Source organism: Salvelinus namaycush, chromosome 1 (genome assembly GCF_016432855.1).
Source record: "Salvelinus namaycush isolate Seneca chromosome 1, SaNama_1.0, whole genome shotgun sequence".
In the NCBI taxonomy this organism is placed as follows: domain Eukaryota; kingdom Metazoa; phylum Chordata; class Actinopteri; order Salmoniformes; family Salmonidae; genus Salvelinus; species Salvelinus namaycush.
This window is the reverse complement of record NC_052307.1, coordinates 66,134,841-66,147,369: the sequence shown is the minus strand read 5'-3', so window position 1 is coordinate 66,147,369 and position 12,529 is coordinate 66,134,841. Positions and strand designations below refer to the sequence as shown.

At 44.0% G+C, this 12,529-nt stretch overlaps 1 pseudogene; it reads right to left on the bottom strand.

Annotated features, from left to right (window-relative positions):
• Window positions 1-2,638: 2,638 nt before the first annotated feature.
• On the bottom strand, window positions 2,639-11,744 carry LOC120047718 (annotated as a pseudogene).
• Between the last annotated feature and the right edge of the window lie 785 nt (window positions 11,745-12,529).

Sequence of the window (12,529 nt, the reverse complement as noted above, 5' to 3'; positions counted from 1 at the left end):
TTGTGTGTATTAGGTAGTTGTTGTGGAATTGTTAGATATTACTTGTTAGATATTGTTGCATTGTCGGAACTAGAAGCACAAGCATTTAGCTACACTCGGAATAACATCTGCTAACCATGTGTATGTGACCAATAAAATTAGATTTGATATTCAAATAATGATTGACAATTTCATTAAAAACCTTATTTCGATGAATTTATTCATACTATTTCATCCTTCGACAAGATACAGATATTCATCCTTCCCGACACAAATCTAGGGTTGCTACCCAAGCCGGCTGGTCGTTCGTTCTATCGGTTCTGTTGACAGAGAAGCAACCCAGTCGTTCAGCCTTTTTGTTCTGTATCTATGACAGAGAAGCAACCCAGTCGTTCTAAATGTTCCATTGCCATACTGGCTGGCAACGTCTTATCCCTTGCTTGCTAGCTAGCCAACTACGGCTAATTTACAGTCACATCAAAAAGTGCAGCCAGAATAACAGCAAAGTAGCCACATTTATATGAACCATATATATAGGAGCCACAGGAGGCTGCTGAGGGGAGGACAGCTCATAATAATGGCTGAAATGGAGTGAATGGAATGGTATCCTTGGCAGCAGATAATGGGGATCCATAAGAAATACAAATACCATTTCATTTATTCAGTTGCAGCCATTACTATGAGCCCATCCTCCCCAATTAAGGTGCCACCAGCCACCAACACACAGAGGCATGGAGTGTACATGTAACTGCCAAAATAAAGGAAACACGAGGAATGAGTAAATGAGTAATACAAAGTATATAGAAAGCAGATGCTTCCACACAGGTGTCCTTCGTGAGTTCATTAAGCAATTAAAATCCCATCATGCTGAGGCTCATGCATAATATTGCTGGGAAAGCCATTCTTTTTGGCTACCATCCACAGGGCAGGAGTGCTCACTGAATGGTTTGATGAGCATTAAAACGATGTAAACCATATGCCATGGCCATCTCAGTAACCAGATCTCAACCTAACTGAACACTTATGGGAGATTCTGAAGCAGCACCTGAGACAGCATTTTCCACCACCATCAACAAAACAATTCCAAATGATGGAATTTCTCGTGGAAGAATGGTGTCACATCCCTCCAGTAGAGTTTCAGACACTTGTAGAATCTGTGCCAAGGTGCACTGAAGCTGTTCTGGCTCGTGGTGACCAAGCACTCTACTAAGTCACTATGTTGGTGTTTCCTTCATTTTGGCAGTTACCTGTACACTACTGTATATAAATCAAATCAAAATGTGCCCCCTGTTCCTATGGAATGGGATTTCACATCCAGTATAACCAGTGGCACAAATACTCCTGATTTAAGTCATCCTTACAGCACTGTGAGGTCAGATAACTAATAATAACAACTCATAGATATGCATTCACACTGGGACATAAATTCTTGATTTTATTGGTGAATGTCAGATGTTGATAATATATCACATAGCAAAATAAACATTTCTGGATGTATTTTAGTGTTGACTTTTTTGTTGTTGCATTGAAACAGTCATATACACATTCCTTATAGTACTTTAAGCAAGATCACTAGATAAACTGAGCCACAAGAACCAGTAGTCAGTCAGGCAGAAAAGCAGGATTGGAATTTAAACACAGTTTAGGCTACACCAAGACATCTGGAATATACTCTAAATACATCATATTTTTTGTTTACGGTAACCCACACAACTAGGCATAGAAGTAGAAATATATTTTTTCATACATATGGTCCGGAGTGTAACAATGCTAATTCTCTGTATAAATCCATGAATCAACGTAGGCAATTGCGGAGTTCCAAAACTGGTCAGAAATACTGAGATTGAGTGAAGTAGTGACAGCTTTATTTTCAGCAGTAAAAGGTTAAAAAACAACCTTCAGAAAGTACAATGCAGATCGGTACGACATCATCTCATTACTTCTCCCAAAACCCAAATACCCTCTATTCTGAGAAGTGGAAACCAAAACCCCTCTACAGGGTTTCTACAGGGGTGTGGAAGTAAGCATGGCTCGGCTGGCGTTGCTATGGAGATATATAGTACCAGACAAAAGTTCATACATACCTACTCATTGAAGAGTTTTTTTTATTTTTATTTTTTATTTTTTTTACTATTTTCTACATTGTAGAAAAATAGTGAATATATCAAAACTATGAAATAACACATATGGAATCATGTAGTAACCAAAACAAAGTGTTAAATAAATCAAAATACATTTTGTTTTGGTTACTACATGATTCCATAGTTTTGAAACTGAGGACTTTTTCTGTCTGTAATAAATCCCTTTTGTGGGGAAAAACTCATTCTGTTGTTCTGATCAGAAAACCGTTGTTCTGATTAAAGAAGCAATAAAACTGGCCTTCTTTAGACTAGTTGAGCATCTGGAGCATCAGCATTTGTGTGTTTGATTACAGGTTCAAAATGGCCAAAAACAAAGGACTTTCTTCTGAAACTCGTCAGTCTATTATTGTTCTGAGAAATAGAGGCTATTCCATGCAAGAAATTGCCAAGAAACTGAAGATCTTGTACTACGCCCTTCACAGAACAGTGCAAACTGGCTCTAACCAGAATAGAAAGAGGAGTGGGAGGCCCCGGTGCACAACTGAGCAAGAGGACAAGTACATTAGTGTCTAGTTTGAGAAACCGATGCCTCAAGTCCTCAACTGGCAGCTTCATTACATAGTACCCGCAAAACACCAGTCTCAACAACAGTGAAGAGGCGACTCCGGGATGCGGGACCCCTCTTAGGGTTAAGAGATTTGGACCACCTCTCTCTAGCCCTCTCCATATGTCCCTCCTCTGTCACTATCTCTCTCCTACATACCCCTCTCTATCCCCCTCACCTTCTCTACCACGTCTCTCTTCTCAGTGATGAGCCGCTGTGTGCGTTGGAAGGCAGCGTCGATGAGTGAGCGGACCTCCTGGTCTATGAGCTGGGCTGTGGGCTCGCTGTAAGGCTTCTCCATCACCATCTCTCCCTGCCTGGGGAGCTCAAAAGACACCTGGCCCACCACCTCACTCATCCCAAACTGAACCACCTGAGGGATCGAGGGGGAGAGAGAGAGGTTAATTAGAGTGGGTGTGTGTGTGTGTGTGTGTGTGTGCGCGCGCGCACATGCGTTTACCTGTGCGTAGGCAGACTGCGTGACCTTCCGGAGGTCATCCTGTGCCCCTGTGGTGATCTTCCCAAAAAATACCTGCTCTGCCACACGTCCCCCCAGCATCATACACATCCTGTCAAACAGCTGCTCCCGAGTGAACAGGTACTGCTCCTTAGGGAGGTACTGAGCATACCCCAAACCCTTCCCCCGGGGGATGATTGACACCTGGGACAGGAGAGGAAACAAACAGGTAAGATCCTACATTCTGCTCAGGGTGAAATTGAGGGATAGGTAGGGTAGGTAGGATAGGTAGAACAGGGACAGTAAGGACAGAGAAGAGACAGTGGGTGGGGATAAAAGGTAATAGAAGAGAGGGTAGAAGAGAATGTTATTGAGGAGGGAAGAGGGGAGGAGATGGCCGCACACCTTGAGCAGAGGGTCAGCGTGTTCCAGGTACCAGCCCACCACAGCATGGCCAGCCTCGTGGTATGCTACAGTGGTCTTCTCTAATGGCTGTAGTACCTGGGTCTTCTTCTCCAGGCCTGGGGGGAAAGGAGGGCATGTTTACAACCACAAAGTGTGTGTGAATTTCATGTCTCAAGGCTGCACAGGTGTGTGTTAGGGGAGGGGGCTTGGTCACTTGTTCAGGAGTAAAAGAGTGGCCTCACTGGCCCCGACAGACAGGGCAGGAAGGTCATGTCAACACCAGTCAGTCTGACAGTTACATTCCAAAGATTAACTCCCTGTTGGAGCCCTGACCCCTGACATCCACTCCCCCCACCATCCCCCAGTCAGTGACAGTAGCTTACCTCTGATGACCCTCTCGATGGCCTGCTCAAAGTGATTGACGTTGATAGACTCGTTAAGGTAGCGTGCTGCTATCAGGGCCGCCTCATTACACACGTTGGCAATATCAGCTCCTGTATGTTGACAGAACCATGTACTGTGTTAATGTCATCATTACTTTTAAAAGGATAGTTCGGGATTTTGGAAATTAATCCCTTTATCTACTTCCCTCACGAGCAAATTCTAACTAGATTATCACAAAGACTGGAAGTATTTGGGTAAAGCTAGTGCAAAGTCAAAGTCTCGCTAATGCTAGTTAGCATTGGCCTGCAAAGCCACCTCTAACTTCCTTCCTACTGGACACGGAGACATAAGAATGGTATCCATGAGTTCATCTGACTCTATGGAAGTAGATAAAGGGCTTCATTTCCAAAATCTGAACCATCCCTTACACAGCTAGCTGTCAAAATGCACACAGACAAACACACCTGGCCCTGCACTCACCAGTGAAGCCAGGTGTGAGGGGAGCTAGTTTCCTGGCCAAAGCTTCAGAGTCTATACTGGAGTCCAGCTTCAGAGGCCTCAGATGGACCACTAAAGATGGACGCTCTGCCCTTTATGTCTGGTGGACCTGAGAGGAGAAGAAGAGAGAGAAACAGAATTTGAATTAGAGTAGGGATAGAAAGGGAAAGAGATGGGGATCAGGTTTGACAGGGAGGAAGTGTAACATATTTATGGGGACGGATCACTGGCTCAGGCTGGAGAGGAAGAGGGAAAATATTGACACCCTAGTCAGAGAGCCCAGGGGAGCAGCTTGCCTCCTATCCCTAATGGTTACTGTCCCCGGTTACATAACCCTTCGGTTTATAGAAGCTCTCGCTCAGGCTGCAGTTAGTTTCCATGACAGACAGAAGAATGCAGGCCAGTGAGGCCAGGTCAGAGCTGCCTACCATTGTACAGCTGGACTGGACTTGGGGGGAAACTGGATCCCAGCCGTAAGAAATAACCTAGATCAGCCATCTCACCTCACTCACAAAGGGTACAACCACATCCACACAGCTGACATAACATGTTACTGCAATGTTGGGCACAGCTCAAATCAGACCGCTATCGACACATAACGCAATTAGGCAAGTTATGATAGTACTGATGGCAAAAACATTTTGCACAGTCAGTGCTTCTGCACCTGTACTTTTGCCAAGAATGTGACCAAAAATATGTTGTTGTTTTTTTTATTATGTCTGTGCACTTCAAGTTTCCACTTCTAAAATGGCTTGATAACAAGGACTAATTGCGAGGACAAACACCAGGCAAGCTTTTACTGCATTGCTGAAATGGGGTCATGTCAAATTCTAATCATGACGGCAAGGGCTGTAGGAAGTGGTTTCACTACCCAAGGAAAGGTGACAAAAAAAAGCCTCTGTATATTAACCACATTAATTTCAGCCAGGGCTGTCTGGGACTAGAATATGGACCAGGAGTTCTCAATGACCACAGGACCCAACAGCGAAAAACTCTGGGCTCTAGTTAGAATTTATAGCACTGAGTTTTTCCTGTTCAGGTCAAACTCCTTTCCCCAAACTCACAGGGCCAGGTTAGCTCGTTACTATGGCAATGGGGGTCAGGTCAGGAGAGGCGGAACTTGACAGACATGGCGTGCTAATGTCATGAGCTATACCGGCCGGCTCAGGCTGGGTAATCCCTCAATAGACTGCGCTGAAGATGCTAATCCAACGACAGGGCAGAAAACACATTCTGTTTGTGGGCTGTTGACCAGAGAGGAAGAGTTGTCAGAGAGCAGAGCCAGAACACCAGAGCAAAGAAAGCAACGCTAATGCCACGTTAATCCTGGGGACTCTAATCCAGGTAACCATGTTCAATCCAGGTAAACTATGTTTAATCCAAGTAAACTACGCTCTTTGAATCACAGTACTGAACACACTGATAAAGCACTGTTAAAGTACCTTTTACTGTAGAAATAGACAGCATTGTGTATACCGTACAGCGGCTAGGTAGCAGCATCCACATACTGTGGCTTATATCTAGAATATATATATTTTTTTACCTTTATTTAACTAGGCAAGTCAGTTAAGAACAAATTCTTATTTTCAATGACGGCCTAGGAACAGTGGGTTAATTGCCTTGTTCAGGGGCAGAACAACAGATTTGTACCTTGTCAGCTCGGGATTCAATCTTGCAACCTTTCAGTCCAACGCTCTAACCACTAGGCTACCTGCAGCCCTGTATATGTGAGGTACTGATAGAGCTGGACTCTGAAAGAGGGGCCAATGAATTGTCTGATAGTCTGTAACAATGGCTGTGTTGATTTTTGGCGACAGGTAGAGACATTGTCATTGTCAGATTATGTCCTGCAAAAGTTAGACTATCTGTACCTACTACAGTATTTAGATCCTTGACAGAACAGAGAGCTATGACAGAACAGAGAGCTATGACAGAACAGAGAGCTATGACAGAACAGAGAGCTATGACAGAACAGAGAGCTATGACAGAACAGAGAGCTATGACAGAACAGAGAGCTATGACAGAACAAAGAGCTATGACAGAAATAAACAGTTCCAGGCCACACAGACTTTATTTATGGAGTGGACTGACTGTACCTATGTAAATCTGTCTGTCGAAGCGCCCAGGTCTCATCAGTGCTGGGTCCAGGATGTCTGGTCGGTTGGTCCCAGCCAAGACGACCACGTTAGTGCTGGTGTTGAACCCTACAGAACCAACAGAGAAGTGATGAAAAAAACAGTTAAGATTGTATAGAAGGGTCACATAATAAACAGGACACCGATAACTATGGTTAATTAAACATGGCACATTCATTGCGTGTCTTTGGGAATCATTTCCCTTTTTTTGCTTAATTTAAACTTCATTTAACCAGTGTAAGACCACCAAACCAGACCTACCATCCATCTCCACTAGCAGCTGGTTGAGTATGTTCTCCTGCTCACTCTGTCCCCCAAAGTTCCCTCTGCCTCTCTTCCTGCCCACAGCATCTATCTCATCGATGAACAGGATGCAGGGAGCGTTCTTACGGGCCATGGCAAACATATCCCTCACCTGGAAAAAGGAAAGGCATGGGTTACATTACTGGGTAGGTCCACAGCACAACAAATCAACACTTTAGCAAAGTTTATCATGCTTATTGTATAAAACTCATGTCAATACAATGATTCAGAGAGTCATGTATTTATTCCCATAGAGGAGTGAAACAAGTGCGTGACCTCAAAGCAAATATTTAGACAAAGAGGAAAAGCTAACAGAAATCCACCCTGTAATCCAACTGTCCGTCTTCCTCCCCTCTCCCCTGGGGTAGTACTCACCCTGGCTGGGCCCACGCCAACAAACATCTCCTGGAACTCAGATCCGTTGACGGTGATGAAGGGGACATTGGTCTCTCCAGCTGTGGCCTTGGCTAGCAGGGTCTTCCCTGTGCCGGGGGGACCCGACAACACTGCACCCTGGGAAGCACATGGTCATAGCTGGTATAAGTGGACACTCTTGTGAGTACTTGGAGGTTAGAGTGCAGTGGTAACTGAGATGCAAAGGAAATATCTATGCAAACAAACAGCCAATTAACTATAATCTCAGCTCGTCATTCTGCATAGACAAATTCAACTACACAGTGTTTTCCTGACATGGCCATGAAATCCAACACACTGCTATTTTTTCTCTTGGTGGGCATCATCCTGTACAACAGGGTAATCTGAGTAGTGTTTCAGATGCTGGTATGGTATCTAAGGAAAGAGTTACCTTGGGGATCTTGGCCCCCAGGTCCTGGTACTGCCGGGGGTTCTTCAGGAAGTTGATAAACTCTAGGATCTCCAGCTTGGCTGAAGGGGTTGCCCCGCCCTCCGCCACGGCCTCCTGCCATTGGTCCCTGGCGCATGGTGAAGAGCAGGAAGCCAACCAGCAACAGGGTTGGAAGAATGCTCATCAGGAAAGTACTATATATAAATAAAAGAGAGGAGAGATTAGCATTAAGGGGCCAATCAATCTATCAACATATCCAGGGTCAGTGAGCGCATGATAGAGAGGACCTTCAAATGAGCTCCAACCCCACAGCTCCTAATCTGAACAACATTCAAATAAAGTCTTCCTGTTCCCACAGCTCTCCATCCATCCCATGTCCTAGACCTCATGATGTCTCACCCATCCCATGTCCTAGACCTCATGATGTCTCACCCATCCCATGTCCTAGACCTCATGATGTCTCACCCATCCCATGTCCTAGACCTCATGATGTCTCACCCATCCCATGTCCTAGACCTCATGATGTCTCACCCATCCCATGTCCTAGACCTCATGATGTCTCACCCATCCCATGTCCTAGACCTCATGGTGTCTCACCCATCCCATGTCCTAGACCTCATGATGTCTCACCCATCCCATGTCCTAGACCTCATGATGTCTCACCCATCCCATGTCCTAGACCTCATGATGTCTCACCCATCCCATGTCCTAGACCTCATGATGTCTCACCCATCCCATGTCCTAGACCTCATGATGTCTCACCCATCCCATGTCCTAGACCTCATGATGTCTCACCCATCCCATGTCCTAGACCTCATGATGTCTCACCCATCCCATGGCCTAGACCTCATGATGTCTCACCCATCCCATGGCCTAGACCTCATGATGTCTCACCCGTCGCTCTCGCTTCCATAGATCACAGGTACTCTGTGTGTAGATTCCAGGCCCATCTCCTGCTGGGCCAGCACTAGATTGCTTTCAAACGTCTCCACGCTGCCGATGTTGAACCACAGGTAGCTCTGTGACACACAGAGAGACAAGGGGATGTGAACACACTTACAACTGTTGGCATTCCTCATTGGTTAAATTCCAAGCAAAACATTATGGAACATAAGCACATAAGACATCTAAATCCAAATGCATATCTTACTAACTTGTAAACTCTGTACATGTCTTGAAGTCCAAAGAAAGGGGACCTATGGATAGTGTAAAAAAAACAAGGCTCCCAAATGTCTCCCCTGTGATTATTTGGTACATACCACCTCTGACGTATTGACTCCATGCACTGGGATGACTGTGACATACTGTTTGTTGACTACCTCCAGACGGTCCACCTGTCACCAGACACATCAAAGAATGAAGACCTCAGACTCACTGTTCCACACACAAACAATGACATAACAGCTCCAGGCATGAAAACACATGCAATAATACTTTACTTATGGGTATTATAAAATGTTATTACATAGTAACTAGTGAAGAAAAGTAACCATATCCCCTGTCTCTCACCAGTCCTCTAGCCAGGTAGCTATTTACAAAGTCCTTCCAGGAGACTTCCTTCCCAGTCTCTCGGAAGTAGAAATACAGGAACGCAGAGGCCATGCCGGCGAATCCGATCGCGACATTGCGCATGGTCTTCTCATCCCAGGGGAAATCATTCTGTCAGATTCAGAGAAAACAATGAGAGGGGAAACAGGGTGGAAATGATGTATACAGAAGTCTCATCAATACACACACAAGCGAACACACACAGACACAGTGTCTGAGTGGAAGCAAGCAGAGTGGTGCTCTGGCCAGCGTCTGCCTCCCTCTCATGCAAACTGTCAACCCCCCCATTAGCAGTATGATAAAAGGTGACCCTTTATCCTCTTACACAGCAGCCCTTTAGAAATAGAAACACAACTTTTTTTTTTAAACTTTCTTCTCTCATAAATTACCTAACACGGCTGCCAAACAAGGCATTATTGACTGACGTGTTTATGCAGTGTCTCTGGTTCAGATCAGGTAGATTAAGGGGTGGAAAATCAAACATGAGTGATGACAGAGTGCTGTTGCTGTGGAGAAAACAGGCACACCTTGTTTGTTTACATGTCTGATCTGTAGAAAGCGGAGGCTTTGAAACAGACCTGGAAGTGTGTCCACCAGTCTGATTCATCCTTCCTTCCGCCTCTCTTCCTCTCTCTCTCGCCACTTTCATTTGGTCCCTCTTCTCCTCCGCCCTGAGATTCTGTCTCTTTGTTCTTCTCATCTAAACAAGCAAAATGACAAAATAAATTAAATCACAGACAACTGGCTGTCCATCATTGACATCCCAGTGTTTGAACAGTGTGCCAGTAGAGAGACAGGATATAGGCCATTAGTCATACCTCCGGTCTCTTCAGATGATTTGTTCACTCCAGGAGTGTCCTCACTCTTTGGGAAGAACTTCTCAAATCCTGAAGCAATCAAAACATCTAATTAGCATAGGGATTGAAGATGTAGGACACAATCAAACAACAAAAATGAATTGCACAGTCATCTGTAATTGCCATGGTCATTACATGCATAGATGATAACATCAACATATTCCTGGTTTTAGAGTGATTTACCTCGTGGGGGTTTGGAACTGAGCAATCGAGCCAATGTGAAAGTGCATTGATTTAATCCCATGGGATTGATTCGTTTTAATGCAGAACACTGAGGAGAGAGCAGGATTGGATTAACACAGCCTACCTTGAATCTCATATTCGAAAGGGTTAAAATATCTGCATTAGGCTACTGATATTCAACAATACACAGTTGAAGACTATTCAGATGTTATTCACTGAATATTCTAATTATGATCCCAAACATTTAAATGGGTATAGCAGCCTACTTTCTTTTTATAGTTTACTCTCCGTTAGTCAGCCCCTCTACAAAACATTTAAATGGTTATAGCAGCCGACTTTCTTTTTATAGTTTACTCTCCGTTAGTCAGCCCCTCTACAAAACATTTAAATGGTTATAGCAGCCGACTTTCTTTTTATAGTTTACTCTCCGTTAGTCAGCCCCTCTACAAAACATTTAAATGGTTATAGCAGCCGACTTTCTTTTTATAGTTTACTCTCCGTTAGTCAGCCCCTCTACAAAACATGTAAATGGTTATATCAGCCGACTTTCTTTTTATAGTTTACTCTCCGTTAGTCAGCCCCTCTACAAAACATTTTTGGGTGTGCATCATTTTTACCCCTTTTACTATTCATTGAATATACAACACATCCACACATAATAACTGAAGCAGGCAAACTGATTATTATTACAGTAAATAATATTAAAGTCCTTAATAAACAGATTAACTCATTGAATTTATGTTAGGCATCGATTTGGCAAAAGGCCTTTGAATGTTTCACACAATTTGGGTCAAGGCTAGAATAATACGAAAAGCTCCGAGACCGTTGCGACAGGATCCAGTTGGCCAAATTTACGTCAAAAGTAAATTTGCAAAAGTTTTTTGCATTTGATCTAACACTAACAAATTGTCCTAACCTTAACCCAATTATCCTAAAATGATAGGTTAATTCTCCCAACCTGCTGAATAAATTATCCTAACCTGCTACGAAAAATCAAATCTGACGTTAATTTGATCAAAACTGAAGTGATCGCTTCTAGCCACTCACAATGTGCTGCAGCTGAGACGCCCCCTTCCCCACAGAACGCAGCAACTCGCTATGTTATGAAATGAATGAGGGGGAAAATGTTTCATAAGCAAGGAAGGGATCTTTATGTAAGAAACTCTTTATAACAAAGTTCATCAAGTAAAGGCAAACAAGGCTTAATCATGCATTTTTAAATATATTGTAAATCTGTCATCAATGTTGTGTGATAGCATGACATGGTTCTTTTGCAAGTTGACGGCGGACGGCATTATTTAAATAAATGACACCCTACCTTCGATAATGAGCTAAAGTTACTATAGCGAAAAGCTGCATGGATGGTTGCGCAGCCTCTGCCCCAAGCCTGCACCCCGTTCCGCAGGGGCACAACACTCACTGAAAGCAGCCCCATCATGTGAACCATACTTCGGCTGGAGCAGGCAGAGTATCCCCGCTATTGCGGTGGATCAACTCCCGAGACTCAACAGTTTAAAACTAGCTACGATTACGCCGAGTGAGATAAACCAAGTCAACAACCGTATATAATGCCTGACGTAAAATAATTTAAACAAAAAATAACATTCACAAATATGTATCTATGCATGTATCACTGCTGTCAATCATTATTTTTGTGAATTGTACAATAAGGACATTCAATTAATTCGAGTTAAAAGTATTCACATTTTATTGTATTTATGTTCGTGCATACCCACGACCTCATCGGGTCCTTCGAAGGAACTGACTGCTGCTTTGCGGAACTGACTGCTGGAACTGACTGCTGCTGCTTTGGTCAATATGCGTGGAATGATAACAAGTGACGTTAATGAAAATGAGGGAGTTCTATTAACCTGAGCCGCGGTGCACCTGTCAATGGCCCGTGACGTGCAAAAGCGGTGAAGGAGCGCCCTTCTCAAAACCTTACAGTAATCTGTAAGGTTGCCAACAAGGCAGCAAGGTCTATACATTTACATATCCTGTCCATAAGATATATGTTCGAATTTTCTAACTAGTTTTCATTGGGATGGGATGGCAGATAAAGCGTTTTTAGACAAATAAATCACTTCTGCATGTGAAAATACCAAATCCTACTCTTTACTCCACGTGTTTGATCTAGCGTAGGCTATGTCACTTTTCTTTGGAGCCGTGGGCTTTGAACCACTGAGGTTGGGGACGGGGGCGAGCCCGGGAGTCAGCCCGGGAGTCAGCCCGGGTCCAAAACGAACGCACACCTAAACAAACTCCTCCCACCGGGCCAGATAATTGAATC